At 45.0% G+C, this 20826-nt stretch overlaps 1 long non-coding RNA gene across 1 annotated transcript; it reads left to right on the top strand.

Annotated features, from left to right (window-relative positions):
• Positions 1–1949: 1949 nt before the first annotated feature.
• LOC119087886 lies at positions 1950–20418 on the top strand. The gene is made up of 3 exons (XR_005091397.1): positions 1950–2054; positions 11194–11416; positions 20345–20418. It is a non-coding gene; the product is annotated as an uncharacterized LOC119087886 (long non-coding RNA).
• The last annotated feature ends 408 nt before the right edge of the window (positions 20419–20826 follow it).

Genomic DNA, 20826 nt, shown 5'->3' with positions numbered 1-20826 from the left:
GACAGACTAAGACTCGTTGTTTATGAGTCATGATTTCCTCAATAATGGGTGAAACCCTGGAATATACATAGAATGATCAGCCAGATCCCAAGAGCAGACCCAAGGCGGGCTTGAAATGCTGGTGTTTCACTGAGGTAGACCAGGGCATATGAAGAGTGTGTCAAGAGATCTGGCAAATCAAGTGAAAGGCAGTGGCTTCTGAGCCAGCCACAGGTTCAAAAAAAAAAAACAAAAACAAAAACAAAAACAGAACAAAACAAAACAGCTGGCTGCTTGCAGGGATCTGTGGGTACCCACGGCCTCCTCTGCCCTGCAGAGCAACCTGTCAGGGAGAAGAGGGGCCAGTTTATCTGTTGCTGTCTCTCTGTTTCCTTCTCTGCTCACTAGGTGTATCTCACTGGTGCTAATTCTCACATACCCTCATTGCCAGTCATGGTAGCTGAGTCTTTATGGGTGTTTCATCTACTCCTTCAAATAAGGAGGACCATGGCCTTTGTGGATTCACAAAGATCTGAAGAGGGCACTTGAGCTGCTACCAGTAAAAACAGGCAATTTGGTGTCCAAATTTGAGCAAAATCAAGTTCTACGGCAGTGATCAGGCAAGGTGCATAGACTGATTCCAATATAAGAACTCAGTATTTAATGGTAAGAATTATAACATCTATATGGAGATGATGGTTGGAGTTGGAATTTTGCTACATGTAGAGAACTACATGCATATCATTATAGATGGCTGGAGGGTTGTGGAGCCACGTAGGAGAAAGCAGAGTAATGTTTAAGACTGAGTACAGTCTGTGTCAAAAGCTGGTACCTTAACTACCCAGACTGCTGGACATGGCAAATCCCATTCAGCTTACTGGAAACTTTGCCAAGATAAGATTGGAGTGACTGCAAGTCCTTTGTGAATACATTTTTCAAAGCCAAAATGCCTAGAGATTACATGCACATGGCATTGCAGCCAAGCAGGGCTAACCAGTCCTCATGCGTGTCCACAATCCAATCTGTAAACACGGCTATTAGAGCACCGATTTGCTGAAGTAGTTGGACTAGTAGGCTCTGTCTATCTGGTACTAGAAATCATTCAATTAGCCAGACCATGATTGTCATAAATACCAATGAGCCTGACTATGGCAATGCTTCTCAGGATGCAATGTGGTCTGGAAGTCATTGCTGTGGGGACAAGGATGTTACCCACACTGCCTTGACTAGAACACTTCAGGGACAAGGCTCCAAGGTACGTTATTTTAAAAGAATTTTAAATTTATTTTTACTGGTGCATTTGTGTGTGCATGTATAGGTATGTGCATGTGTCTGCAGGTGCCCACAGAGACCAGAGGTATCAGACTCCCTCGAACTGGAGTCACAGGTGGTTGGAGCTGCCTGACAAGGGTACTCAACTTGGGGCTTTTGCAAGACCACTAGGTCCTCTTCACTGCTGGGCCATCTTCTCTCCAGCTCCCAAGATGCCTTACTTTAAAGAACTCTACACAATCCAGTGTCTCCTGAAAGTTTTTCATCATACACCATTCCTTTTTGTGTTACAATAATCCACCATCTGAGAAACTGGTAGCACAGAAAATATGCCACCTCTAGACTGTCTTGAAGTGACATGTAACAGGCTTGTATTCTGGCAGCTTAAAACTAAGTGAGCATTGTGCTCCAGGCCTGCTTGTGACATCAATTCTCTGTCACTTTAAAATCAAGTCACACACCCACACTCTGACTTAGTTTCTTCATTTTCCAAATAGAAAAAAAAAAATAGTATCTTACAAGACCCATCAGGAAAAGCAGATCAAGGACTGGATGCAAAGACATTTTGAAGTTAAAAGGCAAGGCGAGTGAACTCCCCACTTCTCAAATGAACAATGTGGCTCACGATGGATTCAACAAGCGCTCTCCTTTTTACAAATGAGTTCTGCACTGATCTGAGCAGGTTTTGTCTTTCTCAGCAGACTCTCACATCATTTTATGAATGCAGAGAGCCAAGAAGAGCGGATGTTGAGTGGTTGCCAGAGTGAAATGAGCGAGCCCTGCTGCCAGCTTCCCACCAAAAAGTAGGTGCTTGGACCATTTTATTCAAAAGCGGTTCTTTGAATTCACTATGTGCTGAATAAATACCCCAAACGCGTGTGTGGCTTCTTTGCTGTGGAGACAGGGTGGGAGTCACTGAGTTTAAGTGCTCACATCTCTCCTGTGTGCTCCTCCTGAATCAAAAGGGAAAGAGCAGAAGAATAGGTCATAAAATCCTGGGATGATAAAATAGAAAGGGGCTTTCAGGTTTTTCTGTCCCCTTTCCCTATTTGGCAGAGGTATAAACCAACTCCAGGTCTAAACTGACTTACTCCTGATAAAGTGACTTTTGGGAGAAGAGCTAACTCAGTCTCCTGTTTGTCAAAGCCCGTGCTCCTGTTTTAGCCACCACCTCACTTCCGCCTTTTGATCTGGAAGCTGTGGCAGGACAACCAGGCTATCACTCCACCACAGAAGAGCGTGCCAGGAGTGCACAAAACCCCTCCATGGTTAGACTATGAAACGTTCCCCCATATATCTGAGTGCTTGGTCCTCTGCCTGGCAGTGGCATTTTGGAAGGCTCTAGAACTTTGAGGAGGTGGCACATGGCTGCAGAAAGTGGGTCACCTCATTGTGGGGGGCGGTGAGTTTGAGGTTTCACAGCCTGGCCCTACTTCCGATCTGCTCTCGGCCTCCTGACTGTAGGTACAGTATGACCAGCTGTCTTACACCCCTGTTGTCTCCTCAGACTGTAAGCCACAAGAAATCCTCCTCCCTTACAAGGAGTCTTGTCAGGTATCTGGGACCAGCAACCAGAAAATAAGTGATCTAATTCCCCAGGGAGGCTGTGCTGACTCTCAGCCCACACTGTGGCTAAAATGGCTTTTCTACAAAGGTAATACAGAGAACGACAGAGAAGAGATGAGATGAAGCTGTGTTTCTTAGAGTCTGACTCGGGGTAGGCAGCGGAGGATGTGGCTGAGCTGTGTTTTGATTTATGGAAGGAATGTTCTAGAGCATGTGCCATACACAGTAGCTCTGCCTTCTAGGCAAGGAACTTGACTCTTATATTTCGTGTCTACCAGTCACTGGCTACACATTCCCAGAGAGATTTTTTTTTCCCCCATCAAGATGGTTCTTGTCCTCAGAGGCAGTTGTCTGGAGAAAGGGGCAGCTGTGGACTCTCTTGCAGCATCCGGTGTGGTTAGGATCAGAGCTAGGTCAGGGGTCTGAGCCTGGCAGCCACAGAGTGTAAGCTCAGCAGCAGAGCACTGTTAGGGAGAAAGAAGAGGCAATGCCTACGGTCACGGACTTGGAAATAGGTATTTCCCAGGATGCCCCAGGGCTGGATAGGACAGGAGGCCTAGTGAACCCCTTCACGGGAGTCTTTGCCCTTCTTCACCTCACATTTCCTTTAGGGTCCCTCCTGGGTTTCAGCTGCAATGATTAACAAAGCATAGGACGAGGCGTGTGTGATGATGTCCCCAGGGCCTTGGTAATCAACCCTGAGCCCCAGGTTGTCCAGAAAATTCATCTGTAGCTGTCTCAGTCTGCAGAGGGAGCGGCTGGCTGGAATGGGTACTCCCAGAGTAAAAGTGGGACATAGTGTTCCCACCTTGAAGCGCTGGGAAGCATTTCTTTCATCCCTTTCTCAGGTCGGTATGCAAACTCCTGTGCTTGGCCACATGAGTCAGAGAAGGGAATGTTCATTTATTTTGCACAAACATATGTCAACAGTGCTTGCAAAAACAACCCACTCTTCTTATCACACCATGAAGAAAATGTTAGTTCTTTTCTTGGGAGAGGTTAGGTCTTAGCAATCTGCAGCATAGCTCACATAACAGTCTATTGTTGGGAATGAACTTAGCACACTCCCATTGAAGGAAATAGAGGTTCGGAGAAGTTTGTGTGTCTTGACTAGCCACCCCCCTCTCTCTCATCATACTGGGGATTGAGCCTTATTCATATCAAGCAAATATTTTACCATATAGCCATATCCCTAGACTTTTTCATGCAAAGTTTTAGCACAAAGTTTGACTAAAGTTCTACAAGCTGTCCCTGAACTCACTGTAGCGTAGGTAGCCCTTGAAACTTGTGATCTTCCTGCCTCAGCCTCCCATTTAACTGGGTCTACAGTCCTGAGCCAATAGCCCCTGCTAGGTGTCACTACTGTGTGTATACACACACACACACACACACACACACACACACACACACACACACACACGTGTGTGTAGGTATGCACATGTGCCTAGAGGCCAGAGGCCAACATCTGGTGTTTTCTTCTATCTCTGTCTACTTCATTTCTTGAGACAGATGTTCAGTGAATCTGAAGTTCACTGGTTTTTCTAGATTGACTGGCCAGCAAGCTTTAGGGATACTCCTGCCTCTACCTCCCCAGCCTCTTGTTTATAGGTGTGTGGCTCTGTGCTTGGATATTTGCATAGGTGTTGAGTGTCCAAACTCAAGTTCTCATGGTTTTGCAGCAAGTACATTACCAATTGACCCATCTCCTTAGCGCAATGTGTGTCTCTTTTAAGGAAGCAAACAATTGGATGTCAAAATATCAAAGCTTTGGCTGAGAAACAAACATTCCCAGTTGCATCAAAGCCAGTGACAGCCCCTGGAGAAGGCACAGTGCATATGTGATCCATTTAAAGTGACACAGGAAATAGGAAAGGAGATATACAGTGAAAAGAACATGAGACTGGCCTGAGAGAATTTGGAGACCATCTTCCCCAAACTTAGAGAATGGGTCAGATTTTGAAATTCAGGGAAGTCGGAGAGGATGAGACAGGAAAGCACAGCTTGAAGGAACCAGAGCTGAGCACAAGAGGTGTGTTCAGGGGCATGGTAGGTCCGGCAGAAGTGCAGCACACTGAGGTAGAGTCTGGAAGGGAAATGGGGGTGAGCTTTGATTTGGAAACCAGGCCATGAGTGAGGAGGTCACAGAGAAGGGATGAAGATTGAGCTCCCAAAGCCAGTTGGACTCGGGAGCAGTGTTGTGGCGGGTCCTACTAGATGGTGTCACATGTATAAAATTCACTTTTAAAATGTATTCTTTTGGGATGCTGAAGATGTTTCTGAAGTAGGCACTATTAAAATACAATGGCCCTACTGAGATCAGTGTAATCTGCTGGGTTATAATACGCCCAGGAAATGCGTTGAGAACTTAATGGCAGTTGGCTGAAAATAAAATGCCAAGAAGGAACACAGAGGAGGCACCTAGGGGCAGGAAGCTGGGTGCCAAGGGACAAAGGAAGAGGCAGTCTCAGGATTCAAACCTGAGGTTGATGTGCAGGAGCCAGATATGAGGGCAAAGGGAATTGACTGGTGGGCGGTGGTGCAGGGAAGTCTTATATTTACTCTTTCCCTTCTGAAATTTCAATAAATGTAGTCTTTGAAGTGAACTGACAGCGCATAGACAAACAGGAAGAACTTACAGTGGTCAACATGCCTAAGTATGGGAGTCACAGAGGAAGTGTGAGACCCACAGGGAACAGGGAAGCTGGTCATTAGAGACAGATAAATGAAGGGACAGAGGTCCGGGCTGCTGGGGGTAGGACAGAGGCTATGAGAGGAGGGGGAAGGAGGTGGACAGTGCAAGGGTTGTCTTGTGATAGAGTCAAGTTCCCAGGCGACAACCATCTGTGGTCATCTCTGATAGGACCAGGTGTCAGACCTCAACTCAGTCTCTTCTTCCTGTGGACACAAAATCTTTGCTAAACTGAGAGGATGTCATCAGCAAAAACCCTGTCACTCCTCTACGGATGTTTACATTGCCTCTTACAAAAGGACAGCTCTTCAGAGTTCTTGCGTCTGCTGAGATCTGCAGTTACAATAGCCAACTGGAAACATATCAGATAAATTTGTTTGAGGTAACATATTCCAATCCCTCTTGGTGTCTAGACCCTCGGTCCTGAAAGGGAACACGCAGTATCTCCGCTGGGAAGTATCACTTCACCTGGAGCCTTGGAGAGTAGAGGATCCAGGTTCTACAACTACCTTATCTGATTGGAAGGGGGAGGATGAGGAAACTGGCTTGCAGGAGACTTCCTTCTTCTGCTGTGGGGGAACTATGGATGTTGACTCCAAACTGGGATAGGAGCCTGCTTTTACAGACAGCAGTTCCCATCCACTGGTGCAGATTTTACATTAAATCAGTTTTAATCATCTTGAAGATATGCACTATGTTTACCGACATTATTTGATTGATACTGCCTGCCTTTTCTTCTTTAAATTTTTAAAAATGTGTTTGTGTGAACATATGCCACAAGGATGCAGGTACCCAAAGAGGCCAGAAGAGCTGAATCCCCTGGAGCTGGAGTTAAAGGTGGCAATGAGTCGCCAGATCACCTTTTCTGATATTAAATCATGAGTATTATCTGCCACTAGTAGCCAGTATTCTTTAAATTTAATTAATTTTTTTTTATGCGTGTGAGTGTTTTGCCTGCATGTATGCCTGTGTCTGTATACCATATGCATTCCTGGTGCCCAGGAGGCCGAAGTGGTCTTCAGAGCCCTGGAAATTATTGTTACGGACAGTTTTGACTGTCATGTCAGTGCTCAGAACTAAACTCAGGTCCTGTGCAAGGGTGACAAGCACTCTTAACCACTGAGCCATCTGTGTTGATGTTCTCTAGCTAGTTTCTAGGATGGCTGAATGAATGTTTGTGTCCTTGCTAGCATCCCAGCCTACTCGGAACAGAGCTGGCAAGGGTCAAGAACACTGAACTGCAGAAATCATGGATTCTGATTTCTGAACAGAGGGTTGTTTCCAGCTAGTGTTCTTAACTCATTGGTTAGGGAAAGCCAGGCACCAGGTGATAGCCTATGAAAAAGCCATTGTGGCAAGGTCAAAGGTCTCCTGCCCAAAGCCTTGGGAGAGAATAACACATCGTCTTTAAATCTTTGCAGAATCAACATAGATTTTTTTTTTTTTTTTATGTACCATTGTGACAGAACTTTCGGCCACTCCCAAATTCCTGGGTCAAGCCTCTGTGCTTGAGAGTCATGTGTTACACAGCAGCAACCAGCCAATGCATGGTCTGATGTAGACATTCAGAACAGGGCATAAGGAAGCCCTGAAAGTAATGTGTGCTGTAGACCACGAGAAGGCATCTCTCTCTCTGAATGTGTCATAATCTCAGACTAGATGGGACCTGAGAATTGGGGGAGAATGCACCTATACAGAAGGATTGCTCTTAAGATAATAGGTACGTGCAAAGGGAAAGTCATTCAGATATGTTAAGGAAATGGTTAGAGACACTCCCGGTGCACAGAGAGTCTGGAGACTTCAGTTGTTTCCCTGTGACCCACATTGACTTCTTGATTTCTCAGAAGGTGGTACTGTTGAAAATAGATGTCAATTTACACCTTAAGAAGTACGGAGGATTTAGTGAGAGAGTAGACAGAAAAATCTTAATGAAAACATGGACTTGGCCTCGTTTAGGTGGCTTCATTTCGAGATTGCTCAAACTTGTAAATAACCAGTATAGACATCATGCACTGGTTCTCAGGGAAGGAACTCAGGGAAGGAACATAAGCAAAGACATATGGCCAACGTCTTGCCTAGTAGTAGCAATGGTCTCTTTTCTTTCCAGGGAGTAACCAACTGTCCCTATGTTGGGCTCTGGTGTCATTGTCAAACACTTTCTCCCACTTTTCATGACAGAAGTATATGACCCTGATTTGGCCAATCAGAATAACTGTTTGTCTAGGCGGACTGATGGATGCAATGCCGTTAAATTTGGAGCAGCAGCACCTTCCTGGAACTTCCCATCAGTGCTCTAAGGATGGGTGCTCTTGCCTTAACGGGTTTACTGTTCAGCTAGCTATGAGCCCCAGGTTAATAGCTAAAAAGTCGTGGCCACTTCATTCAGAGTCTGAGGTAGCAGGTGAGATTCTACAGGTTTCTAAATTATATTGTTGGTGTGCTTGTCAGTCACATGAGCGAATAAATCACCTTCATGCTAAGTGTCCATCATTTGAAAACATTTCAGTACTTGTTGATTCATTATCACAGACAAGAGAGAATGTTCATACAGTAGTCCCCAAGCATCTGAAAAATGAAACGTGACATGGGCATTTTAGCAGAAAATTCTCAAGAGATAAAACAAATTGGAACAGCAAAGAAAAGATAACTAAAAAGATAGAAACTGAGCTAGCAGAGTATAGAGAAGAAATGAGAGAGAAAGAAATCTTCCAAAGATGAAAGCCACACAGAAAGAAGGAAAAGAATGTGAGCTAACATCTCAGAGAGAAGGCCAACAGCTGAAGCTAGAATCCCAGCTAGAATTCTAATTTATAAAAGTGAGTGATACCTGTCAGAATGGCTACGATCAAAAACACCAATGACAGCCAATGTTGGAGAGGATGTGGAGCAAAGGGAACACTCCTCCACTGTTGGTGGGAATGTAAACTTGTACAACCACTGTGGAAATCAGTATGGCGGTTTCTCAGAAAATTAGGAATCGAACTTCCTCAAGACCCAGCCATCCCACTCTTGGGCATATACCCAAGGAATGCTGATTCATACCTTAAAGATACATGCTCAGCTATGTTCATAGCAACACTATTTGTAATAGCCAGAACCTGGAAACAACCTAGATGCCCATCAACGGAAGAATGGATGAAAAAAATGTGGTACATATACACAATGGAGTACTACTCAGCAGAGAAAAACAATGAAAGCATGAAATTTGCAGGCAAATGGATAGAACTAGAAAAAAATCATCCTGAGTGAGGTAACCCAAACCCAGAAAGACAGTCATGGTATGTACTCACTCATAAGTGGATTCTAGATATAAAATAAAGAACAATCAGACCACAACCCATAGAACCATAGAGGCTATATATATAGCATGGAGATCCCTAGGAGACTGTGGCTTATAATAAATTTCAGTTTTACTCAATTATTGAAAAAAAATAGCCAAATGAATGGAAACAATGAACTATGAACCAAAGGCTGAGGGGCCCCCAGCTGGATCAGGCCCTCTGAATAGGTGAGACAGTTGATTGGTTTGATCAGTTGGGAGGCAACTAGGCAGTGGGACTAAGTCCTGTGCTCATTGCATGAGTTGGCTGTTTGAAACCTGGAGCTTATGCAGGGACACTTGGCTCAGTCTGGGAGGAAGGGACTGGACCTGCCTGGACTGAGTCTACCAGGTTGATCACAGTCCTCGGGGGAGGATTTGCCCTGGAGGAGGTGGGAATGGGGGGTAGGCTGGGGGTAAGGGAAGAGGGTGGAGGGGGGAGAATAGGGGAACCCATGGCTGATATGTAGAACTGAATGGTATTGTAAAATAAAATAAAATAAAAAAAGAAAGAAGCCATTAAAAAAAAGTGAGTGATAAAAGGATAAATGCAAAAGCAAAGGAGTAAATATATGATATGTAGTGTGTGTGTGTGTGTGTGTGTGTGTGTGTGTGTGTGTATTACAGCTACAACCATGTTCACAAACAATACTTGTATAATGCTTCATGTAGGCAAGAATCTTGTGAGGCAGCTGTCATGGTTTGAATGTGAAATGTCCCTGACAGGCTTGTGTGTTTGAGCTCCTGGTCCCTAGCTTGAGCTGTTTTGGAAGGTTGTGAAACCTTTAGGGTAGGTGGCCTGGATGATGGAGCTTGGTCACTGGAGGAGGGCCTCCTCTAGTAACAGGAAGTATGAACTAGAATAAAACTTCTTTTTTAAGTTGTTCCCATCAGGTATTCTGTGACAACAAGAAAAGGAAGCAGTACAGCCTCAGTATTGGCTTTACTCTTTTTAAGAGCCCTGGGAAAATAAGTTCACTTCAAAAGTGACAAAATAGGGAAATAAAGGAGTTTAGTAATTACCCAAGACCACTTAAAAATGACAGAGATGGGGTTTTAAACATGTTCTAGTGTTGATGTTCTAAATTGATATGCTTTGCAATTTCTCATATGGGATGTAAAACAAAGGGAGTCTTAGAATGTTCAACAACACAACACAGGAAATTCTTAATAAAGCCATGTTAGCAGTAACAATAAGTCTGATGTGTGTATGTATGTATGTATGTATGTATGTATGTATGTATTGCATATTACTATAGCCAAAAAATAAGTACAAAATTATCTTCATGACCAAAGCAATTCAGGATAAAAAAGAATAGGGAGCCTTATGAGTTCTGAACAAATAATAAGGATAAGAAAAAAGCAAGGGTAACTTCTGACTTCTTAGTGGCATTTGGTGGCAAACTACCATGCAATAAGTCCATATGAAAAATAATTTTGATATTTTATCATTTTATCTACCTTAATTTAGATTTTTGATTTAAGCATATTCATATATCATATGAGAAAACTATATCTTCAGGAATAGGGTCTTACCATCAAGTTCAGCAGACAAACAGACGCAATGGCAAAATCCTGTATTGTTTGGGATCTCTGGGAAATCTCCACACAAAACTGAAGAGAAGATATCCTGTACCTGACACTGGACTGTTGTGTCTGACTTCTGGGAGGAGCATTATTCCCTTGTGTAGAATAACTCCAATTGAACTCTGTTTTTTTAAAAAAAATTAATTTTTTAATGGGTATGGCTGTTTTGCCTACATGTAAGTCTTTGTACCACATGCATGTCTGATGCCTACAGAGGCCAAAAGAGGATTTCACATGCCCTGAAGCTGGAGTCACAGTTGCAAACTGCCACATGAGTACTTGGAATTGAATCCAGGTCCTCTGGAAGAGCAGCCAGTGCTATAACTGTTGAGCCATCTCTCCAGGTCCCAGTTAAACTATTTTATATACTGTATAATATGCATATGAAGTTTACAAAGCGGGTTTCCATATGACTTTTAAAACACCCTTAGTGTTACTTATCTTTCTTCCCCACCCCCTCCTGGCACTAGCCTCTCACCCCTCTCCTCATTTAAAGCTCTTTCCCCATTATCCTCTCTTTCCCTTTCATATTACTGTGCTCTACTCCCCCTCTCTGTAAGATCTACCTTCCCCTTCCCATGAGTGGTCCCTTCCCAACTTCCTGTATCTGACAGATGCCTTGGGTTAAACATTCAAATCCAAAGATTCATTACAAGGCTCCACATATGAGTGAGAACTTGGGGCCCTTGTCTTTGCTGGGTCTGGGTTCCTCACTCAGTATAATGTTGATGATTTTCATTCCATTTACCTGCAAATTTTATAATTTCATCTCTCTTTACAGCTGAATAAAATTGAAGGCTCAGAAGACTGTCATCACCAAAGCAGGGAGAGATGTAAGAGCTAGACCTTGGGGAGGACCAGAGCAAGACAGTGTCTTCTGAACCCAACGCAGCCATACCTGACAGTACTCATACCTCACAGCAGCTGTGGTTGCTTGCACAAGACCTGCGCATAATTAAGTCAGTCCATATGCTGGTATGGAGGTATGGAGTAGGGAGGCTCTGGTGAGTCCCAGCTGAGGAGCTGCTGGCCGTTGATGTCTTCTGAGGGGAGAGAACATCATTTTCTTTTAAGAATGTGATCATGGTTCAGAGGACAGCCTCAGCCCCGTGTGTGTGTGTGTGTGTGTGTGTGTGTGTGTGTGTGTGTGTGTACACATATGGGGTATTTCTAGATAAGGGGCCTTCACATCCTTTTTTTTTTTTTTAACTTTCTTCTTTGTATTCCATATCACTTGCAAGTTTTCCACAGGTAGCTATTATTTTCACCAAAATAGAGAAGTGAATGTGTATATGGGTATTTATAGAAAACAGAAAAAAATATTAGTTTACCAACAAATGATCATTGTTGGGCAATTTGCTTAAATGGGGTTCCTGACTCAGTGGCATCAGCCAGTGGCAGCCTGCTAGACTCCACCTGAGTTGATCTACCTCAGTCTGTGAATTGCATAGCACCGTATGCTGCCCCCACTGAATTTTTTTACACAGTATGGAAGTAATTCCTGTTGACAGGCTAACCACAATTACTGCAGGTAGGCTAAACTAAGGGAAAACAATAATCAAATTAGGAAAACAGTAAGTAGACAATTACCTGTGCCCACCACCAAATGTTGCCACTAATCTGTATCTGTTCAGGATGCCTGCAGAACATTTGGTTGGGAACAGCTTGAGGGCCGCTTAGAATGATACTTGGGTGTGAGCATGGGCCCTCCTGAATGCACTTGTTTATGAGCTGCTTAGGACTTATTATTCAGTCTTAATTTTTAACCACAGTCTGAAACATGAAAAGTTAGTCCATGCTTCAAACCCTGAAGGTAGAGATCTAGCACCAAGAATGTAGCTATAAAACCTGCTCCTCTGCTTGGCTGGATGGCATGTACCTTAGATCCATAACTGATTTTTTTTTTTTTTTTTGAGTTTCAAAAGTCAGTGTCTAATTATCTGACCCAAACTATAGTCGCATCGTCTACATGTCCTGACACTCTCTGCTCAGTGGCCCGCCCTCCTTTGCCATCAATGACGAAGACATCTCAGAGGGAAATGTGAGTGTGGAGATACCCCCGTAGAGCAATGGTTCCCAACCTGTGGGCGGGGGAGTCAGTTGAGCCTTTCACGGGGGTCACCAAAAACCATCAGAAAACACAGATGTTTACGCTGTGGTTCATAACAGTAGCATCATGACAGTTATGAAGTAGCAACGAAAATAGTTTCATGGTTGGGGGTCAGCACAACATGAGGAGCTGTATTAAAGGGCCGCAGCACTAGGAAGGTTGGGCCCCGCTGGTACAGCGAGCCCTGCTGAAGCCAGCTGGTCACAGGCCCCAGTCAGCCCTTCGCTTTCAGTACCTCACCTTCTCTTCATCAGTAGGAAACAACTGATACCTCTCTGCCACCCCCATGAAAACAGTGGCTGCTTAGACTTCCCGACCTGTGCTCCTGGCCGGAGCTGGGTCCCCCAAACCTGTGGAGGTCAATGTTTTCATTGGACAGTGCCTCTGAGAGTGAGCAAAACTGCTGTTTGGAAGGGGGTTGAAGGATGCCATAGGCCTGAGAATGCTCTTAAAAACATTGTTTTAGATTCATTTATTTTATTACTTTATGTGCATGGTGGTTATGCCTGCATGTATTGCTGTGCACCATGTACCTGCCTGGTACCCTCAGAGGTCAAAAGAGGGTGTCAGATTCTCCGGGCCTGGAGTTACAGGAGGTTGTGAGCTGCCATGCAGGTGCTAGGAATGGACTCTAGTCCTAAACACAAGAGTAATCAGTGCTCTCACCACTGAGCGACTCCCCAGCTCAGGAAGGCTTTAAATGGCTCCTAAAGTTAGAAGAAAAATTCCTGAAGGGACACTAGCCCACTGGAACATGTGGCTCTGGCAGGCCTTGCCCTTCTCCCCTGTTCCCTCTGCCTTGCTAAAAGCCATTAGATAACATTTCTAAGGAGAGCCACCAAGGTCCATTCCCTTTTTGGCCACTTCCTCCTCCTGAGGCTGATTACCAAGGTCCAGCACTCAAAAGCTCCCTTTGGCTCTCCTAATTAACATGCCCAATTAAAATTAAACACCTCATCCTAACACAGGGTTTCCCCTTTATCTTTATAAACTGACATTTTCCGATGTGCCACATCTGTCTCCCCTCTATCCAGAAGCAGTCCTTTGTCCCTCTGGGGTAAATACCCCTGGTCCCTTCCCCTTCTCCCTCGTCCCCAATCTCCTCTACCTCGGCAGCCTAGCCCCTTCTAACACAGACCCCCCCCCTTTCTTCTCTGCTTAAAAATCACACCTGCAAGGTCACTTGCCGCTGCTTTTCTGCCTGAGTCAGAAAGCAGTCACTTCAACTTTTCTTCCCCACTTAATAAAGGATCTCTCTGTGAAAACAGGTGTTTGGTTGTGGTTTGTGCCTAATTCGGGGTCTAGGAGGTAGCCCTGCTGTGTGTGTATGTGGAGGAGGGGTTGTCTCCTTCAATTCCTAGTGTAATTGTGTGGAACTTTTTTTGTGATCTAGATCTTTAAGAACAGTCAATTAAAATATATCTGCTAGCGCCTTCTGCAAAACAAATTAGTATGTCACTTATTAAAAATGAAGAAGCCATAGTGTCTAACATGCATGTGGAAGAGCAGGGACATGTAGCAACGGAAGCTTAGGGGCAAGGTGTAAAAAATCACACTGCACCGTTCTGATTTAAATGTACCACAAAGTTTGGGCGTCGCCACCTGCAGCGCACGACATTGGCATAATCAAGTTTGCTTACTTTTAGTTTATGAGTTGCAGACGGCAGTTAGGCTTGATTTGTATTGTTTCATCTAAATTATGGGCTGTAGCTTGGAAAGCAAAAAGTAGTTAAAGAAGATGCTTACAGCAGCTGGAGAGACTAAACAGTCCCCTGGTTTCCTTTGAAATAGACCACAAAACAGAACCCTGCAGCATGGAGATTATTTCTCTCTAGGCTTCCCATTTAAAGTGGGTTTCTCTATCTGAGACGCCTCCCCTGCTGGGTCCAAAAATGTATCTCTGTGCACCATGTACCTGCCTGGTGCACTCAGAGGTCAGAAGAGAGTATCAGATACCCCTGGGACTGGCGTTACAGGTTGGTTGTGAGCTGCCATTTGGGTCCTGGGAATTGAACCTAGGTCCACTCTGCAAGAGCAACCAGTGCTTTTACCTGCTGAGCTAACTCTCCACCACTGGGAAAGCTTTTAAATGACTGCTAATCACAACCCCACCTCCCCCACACTGGTAATCACCCTCCACCCCCCCCCCCCACATGCATATCTATTCTTCTTCTGTCTTTGGCGCCAAAGTTCCTTGTCCCTAGAATGGCATGAATTTCCTGAGACTACCTAATCATACTGTTTGAGTCGTGAGACTCTGGCTTAGAAACAAATAGCATCCCTTGCTCTGACATGACCAAGTGTCCTACAACCTGGCTCACCTCAAAGGACAAGGGCAGTGTCACCAGGGAGAGATACAGGCTCTGAACTCAGCTCATCAAAGCAGAGGCCGGCCTTACCTAGCCCCATCCATCTGTAGTTGCTAAGACATTCATATTAATACCATTACTGATGGTCCCTAGATACACTTTGGTAGCCATGTCTCCTCAACGGACACATACACAGAGGGAGGGGGGAAGGGGAGAAGGAGAGCGAGAACCTTGTTGTTTGGGGATGTCTGCTTGTTTTTAAATGGCGTCTCTGTTTTGATAACGAAGTATCTGTTTCTTTTTGGTAGTACAGACTCACTGCCTCTGCCTCTCCCTCTGCCTCTCCACCCTACCCATTTCCCAATGATCTGCCTGCCCCCGGCAAGGGCCATGTCAGCTTTCCTATGTCAGCCACTCTGCTTTGCCTCCTGTCCCCGCTCTGGACGTTTCCGTCGTGGACAGCTGAGCCTCCGTTGCCTAGTTATCAATGCAGGCAGAAAACCTGCTTTCTGATTGTTCCCTTGACCCTAGGTACAAAAAGGAAAGGCAGCTGGAGGTACTGCAAGTCTCGTGTTCAAAGAGCGATTGAGCTCATCAACAGCCAAACTCTTGGGCGTCCCATGTCCCCATCTAGTCCTCTCCTGTGAAATTCCCCCAGCTAGAAGTAAAGTTTCTCCACCCTGTGACTGTACAAGCCGAAACTCCAGGTTGGAGTTACTGGGGTCTCTCTCCCTGTTCCTCGGGCTCACAGGCAGTCCATCAGTGAGAAGGTTCCTCCGGAATCACTCTCTTGTCTTGTCTACCCCACTCACCTGCTCCATTATTCTAGGCTGCCAGTTCCCAGACAGGTTTCCCTGCTACTAGCTTTATGCCCACACAGAGGTCAGATGTTCAAAATCATTTTCTGGAGTATAACTATAAACCTCCCCATTCAGACCACCAATTGGCCTTTAGAGAACATCGAAGCAGGATATTGTGGCCATTGACTTTTGCCTCCATCTCAGCTTCTCATCCTCTCTCCACCCTTCTAGCTCATGGGCTCACTTCCTCTGTGTCCATCCCTGCGGCCTCTTCTGGTTGACTATCTGGAGCTCTCTGCTCCCACAGGAGCAGCATGATGACCTTTCTCTACTCAAGCCTAACCTAAAGGTTCTGTTCGCAGTGAGGTCAACCCCTGACACACTGTCTGAGGCCAGTTCTCATGCTAGCCCAATGCTAGCCCAATGCTCTCGTCCAGGCTTGTCACTCTAGAAAGCACCTTGCTGTCTTAGTGCCTTTCCTACTGCTGTGATAGGACACCATGACCAAGGCAACTTATATGAGAAAGAGCTTCTTTGGGGATCACGGTTTCAGAGAGTTACAATTCATGACCATCAGCATAGCAGCATGACAGCAGGCAGGCAGGCATGGTGCTGGAGCAGTAGCCGAGAGCTTACATCTGAGATGCAACCATGAGGTAGAGCTAACTGGGAATGGCACCAGCTTTTGAAACCTCAAAGCCTACCCCAAGTAACACATTTCCTCCAATAAATTCACACCTCTGAACCTTCCAAGCAGTTCCACCAGGGGGGATCAAGTATTTAAACATATGAACCTATGGAGACTGTTCTCATTTAAGCCAAACATTTACTGTGGTTTGGTTTTGTTTTCTGTTCCTGGGTGTGTCACCATTGGACTATAAACTCTAGAAAGTAATTACTTTAAACTATTGATTTATTCTTTTCTTAAACTGTGACATGAGACCTGACAAACACTAGCCTTATTTCTGTGTTCATATATCTCCAAGTTAATCACTCTTTGTGATAAAGAGAATGTCACAACTAGCTGTGTAGGTTGGGAATGCCAGATCAATGGACCCATACTTGAACCATGCTTGGAGCAAACATAACTAGGTCTGTATGCCTAACACAAGTGGCTGTGAGAAAGACTGTGGTAGAATATTGTTTTAAGGTGTGTTACTTTTTCTATGCTCTGGGACATTTGTTTAATGATGCAAAGATGTGTTACATTTGATTGATTAAATAAAATTAACCTGCGGTCAGGAGGCTGCATCAGCAACTAGCTGACAGGAAGTGGTAGGGAGGAACCAGGTGGAGAAGGGCTTTTAAGTGGGGGCTGGGAGAAGGATGGGGGCTTTTTGGAGGGCATGAGCAAGGAGAGGAGGTAAGCTACTTGCTGTTAGCCTCTCTGAGGAGCAGAATTCCACCTCAACCTTTGAATCTTGAGTTCTTTAGAAGGATAGAGATTTAGATAAGTTCCCTTCATAGTTTTGAAAGGGTCAGTACCTGAGGGAACAGAATCTCCTCAGACTGCGGGTATTGCAGCTGAATGGCTGCTGGTAGCCTTGGAGCTGCAGTTGCTGATTAGGACAGCCACGGCTTAAAAGGCAGCAGCAGATTTAAAGAAAGACACCAGGGCCCTGCGCAGTAGTCGGGTGCACTCACCTCCTACTGAGCACAAGGCCACAGAGTCTTGTGGAAAAGAGGGGATGGGGTTGAATCAATAAATCTCTGACCCCCCCCCCCCAAAGAGGGAAGCATTTTCTTCTTGGTTTCACCTTTCAGTGAAGTGTGTTTCAGCCATGACTAGACTACTGTCCTGTTCCTGCAGATGGGTCTGTTCAGCATAGAGGCAGACAGCACATAGGAAGTCTACACTCCTAACTTGCGGAACTTAATCCAAGACTATAGCATGGGTTGTCCGAACACCAACGCATGACAAAACAGAAAGACCAGCTGCTTCAAAGTGCACAGACTTTGCTGCTCTGTGCAGGGTTTTCCTCTCATCTTCCCAAATCCCGTCTTTGCCTCTCTCTATCTGTCTTGCTACGGCATTCTCTTTCCCTGTCACTTACCCTCATTACTATCTATGATTCTGAGGACATTTAAAATACTGGTCTCCCTGTCCTAGACAAAAATCTCTTTCCTGAGCTTCATACATTTCTGCCCATGTGCCACTCAGATATTAAAACTAATAGCTTTATTGAGGCAAAACAAGCATACGATGAGTTTCACATATTTGAAAAGTAAAATGTGTTACATGTGACAGATACATATAGCTGGAAAGCTGTCACCAGAATCAAGGGACGTACTTCCCGGCAGAGAGTCCCCTGTGCTGTCCTTCTCATCCTTCATATTCCCAGAAGAACTGATCTGCTTTTACTGTATGAAATTTGTCATGTGCTGGAGTTCACCTAAAGGGAGCCATTCAGTATCTGTTCTTTGATGTCTGGTTTCTTTTGCTTAGCATCAGTCTGGTAAGGCACATTCGAGTTGCTGAATCAGTGGCTCATTTCATTTTATTGCCGAAGAACATTCTATTGAATAGTTATACTACAGTTATTTATGCGGTCAATCACTGAAGTTCTTTATAGTTTATGGCTGTTATGAACAAAACTGCTAAGAAGTTGCTTTCACTTCTTCTTATCCATAAATGCTAAGATGTGGAATTTCTATTTGAAAGGAAGAAAGAAAGGAAGGAAGGAAGGAAGGAAGGAAGGAAGGAAGGAAGGAAAGAAAGAAAGAAAAGAAAACATAGAATTTCTTCTAAAGTGTATAGCTTTGCTTTGGGACCTTTTGGATAGGTCAAGTACAGAATGTGTGTGCCTATGTATATGACTACCACTGTGAACAAACTCCACCGTGCCTATACCTTTGCCAAACACAGTAAGGCCACTGTATTACCTTCAGCCATTACATTTAGGGAATTGTTACAGTTAACCTGAACAGTTCAGTCTCCTGCTCTCTGCTCTCCCCTTCAAATTCTTGTCCCAGTGCCATTCTTTAAGTAAGACCCTACTCGGGTCTCTGACATCTTCCCACATTTCTTTTTACCCAAAGAAACTAACGCCTCCTACAAACTTGGCCACTCCTTCCCTCCTTAGTACTGCAACCATGCCCTATAACTGACGAAGCTGGCAGGGACCTTGTCCTATTTCAAGAAAGGAAAATGAAAAGAATATAAAGAAACACCCACATCATCACCGTGTACGCTGGAATTCACCATAAACATTAACAGCCATATCCTCATCGTAAGGAACAGTGAGTTACATCACAATCCAAGCTGAAGTTGAAATCAAGCTTCCCTTTCAAACAGCTTTCTCCTTCAGTGGGTCTCCCTTCAGACAGCACCAATCACAGTGAAATACCGCATTCATATTTCTCAGAAATAAGCCAAAAGAGGGCACTAGCAAGAGACGGCTGCAAATTTTCATTCCTTTCAAGTTTCATGCTTACAATTTAAAAACTTACAACCCAGGGGAGAAAGGAACTCGAAGGCTTCTCAGCCGTTTACACTAAGAAGTGGGACTGTTTTGGAGATGCCCCTGGGATGGTTACAAATGCCTCCTAACTGGAGAACTGTGTGTTTCCACTCCCCTGTGGGGCTGAAAGGAGCCCAGGGAGGAGCTGAAGAAAGGAGATAGCTTACAGTGCTCCCTGCTTGTGTTCACCTTTCCCTTGCTAAACCATGCACCCGCCGAAGGTGATATTTTAACTCTTTCTTCACCTCAGTACATAAAATCATAGCTGCTGAAGAGACTCGTTGCAGACTCCAGCCAATGAGTGAGAATTTTAAATGGATTTATTGTACTTATTATTATTATTATCACCATTGTGTGTGTGTGTAAGTGTGCACAGCACAGCCTCCATGCAAAAGCCAGACAACAGCTTGAGGCAATCAGTTCTCTCTCTCTCTCTCTCTCTCTCTCTCTCTCTCTCTCTCTCTCTCTCTCTCTCTCTCTCTCTCTCTCTCCTGTGTGGTTTCCAGGGACCCAAATGAAGTTGTCAGGCTTGGTGGCAAGAGCTTCTACCTGCCTGGCCATCTCATTGGCTCACAGAGAGACTTTTAATGCCCAATCTCCACGGCTTATATTTAGTTGAGCACCCCACTCCACACCTCACAAGGTAATTGGCCTCATATCTCTTTTGCCTTTCAGTCTTGTGCTCTGTGCTTTATGGAGACCTTGCAAAGCCATCTGACATTTCTAAGGAGAGGGGACTCTGATTTTAGGATGCAGACCTTCTCTGTGTGACTGGTGCCTGAATTCTGAATGAACTGAAAACCAGCTGTTCCCAGGGCCAATAAATCACAAAAGCTGTCTGGGCCTGTCTGCTAGAAGATCTAGCCTGTGACCACTCTTGCAAGTCGGAAGAGGAGGGTGGGGCCGGGGTGGTTGAGATGAAAGGCAGGATTTCCTGTGGAAACTCAGCTTGGGCCTTTGCAGTTAGTGACCCAGCTTTTCCTCCTCACATGCTAAATGTGAGCCTGGGTCTGTAACCAGCTGGCTATCCACCTACCTCATTACAGCACCAGGCAGGCGCTGCCTTCACCTGAGCAAGAGCCAAAGCGCTGCTTCTGTCCTGCTTGTGGTAACATTGGAGAGGCGAAGGAGGAAATGATTTCATTTCCAGCTTCAAAAGGGGGATTCCCAAGTCCTGGTGCAGGGACAGTCCTTAAGATTTCAGAGGACTTAACTCTGATGCATGCACACTTACCCCCTTCTCCGTTGTTAGGGTACCTGGATGTGGACAGACTGGAGATGGTGGTACACTTGCTGGCAGGCTTGCTGTGACTATGGGCTGGCTGGTGAGTGAACCCCTCGGTGTGGAAGTGGTCACTCCCATATTTGGGTCTGGCCTTCGGCAGGACTGACTGTGTCGTGTAAGACGTCCAACACTCCCCAGCTAAGAGTGCAGGGAAGGGAAGTGGGCGTTGCTGAGGCCAGCCTTCTGGCCTTCTCTGCTACTGTGGTTTAAAAGTGAAGTGCCATATGTTTTAACACTCGTCTCCAGGTAGTGATGCTAAATTTGGAAAATTGTGGAGCCTTTTGAGCATGGGACTTCCCTGGCAGACATAGTGCCTACCTGGCAGAACTTCCGTGATGGGGGCATGTCCCCTCTGGTTCAAGCTGTTTCCTGATTCACTGAGGCAGTGGTTCTCAACCTTCCTAATGCTGTAACCCTTTAATACAGTTCCTCATATAGTGACCCCCAAC

Source organism: Peromyscus leucopus, chromosome 4, assembly GCF_004664715.2.
Source record: "Peromyscus leucopus breed LL Stock chromosome 4, UCI_PerLeu_2.1, whole genome shotgun sequence".
Lineage (NCBI taxonomy): Eukaryota > Metazoa > Chordata > Mammalia > Rodentia > Cricetidae > Peromyscus > Peromyscus leucopus.
This window is presented reverse-complemented; position numbering and strand designations above follow the sequence as displayed.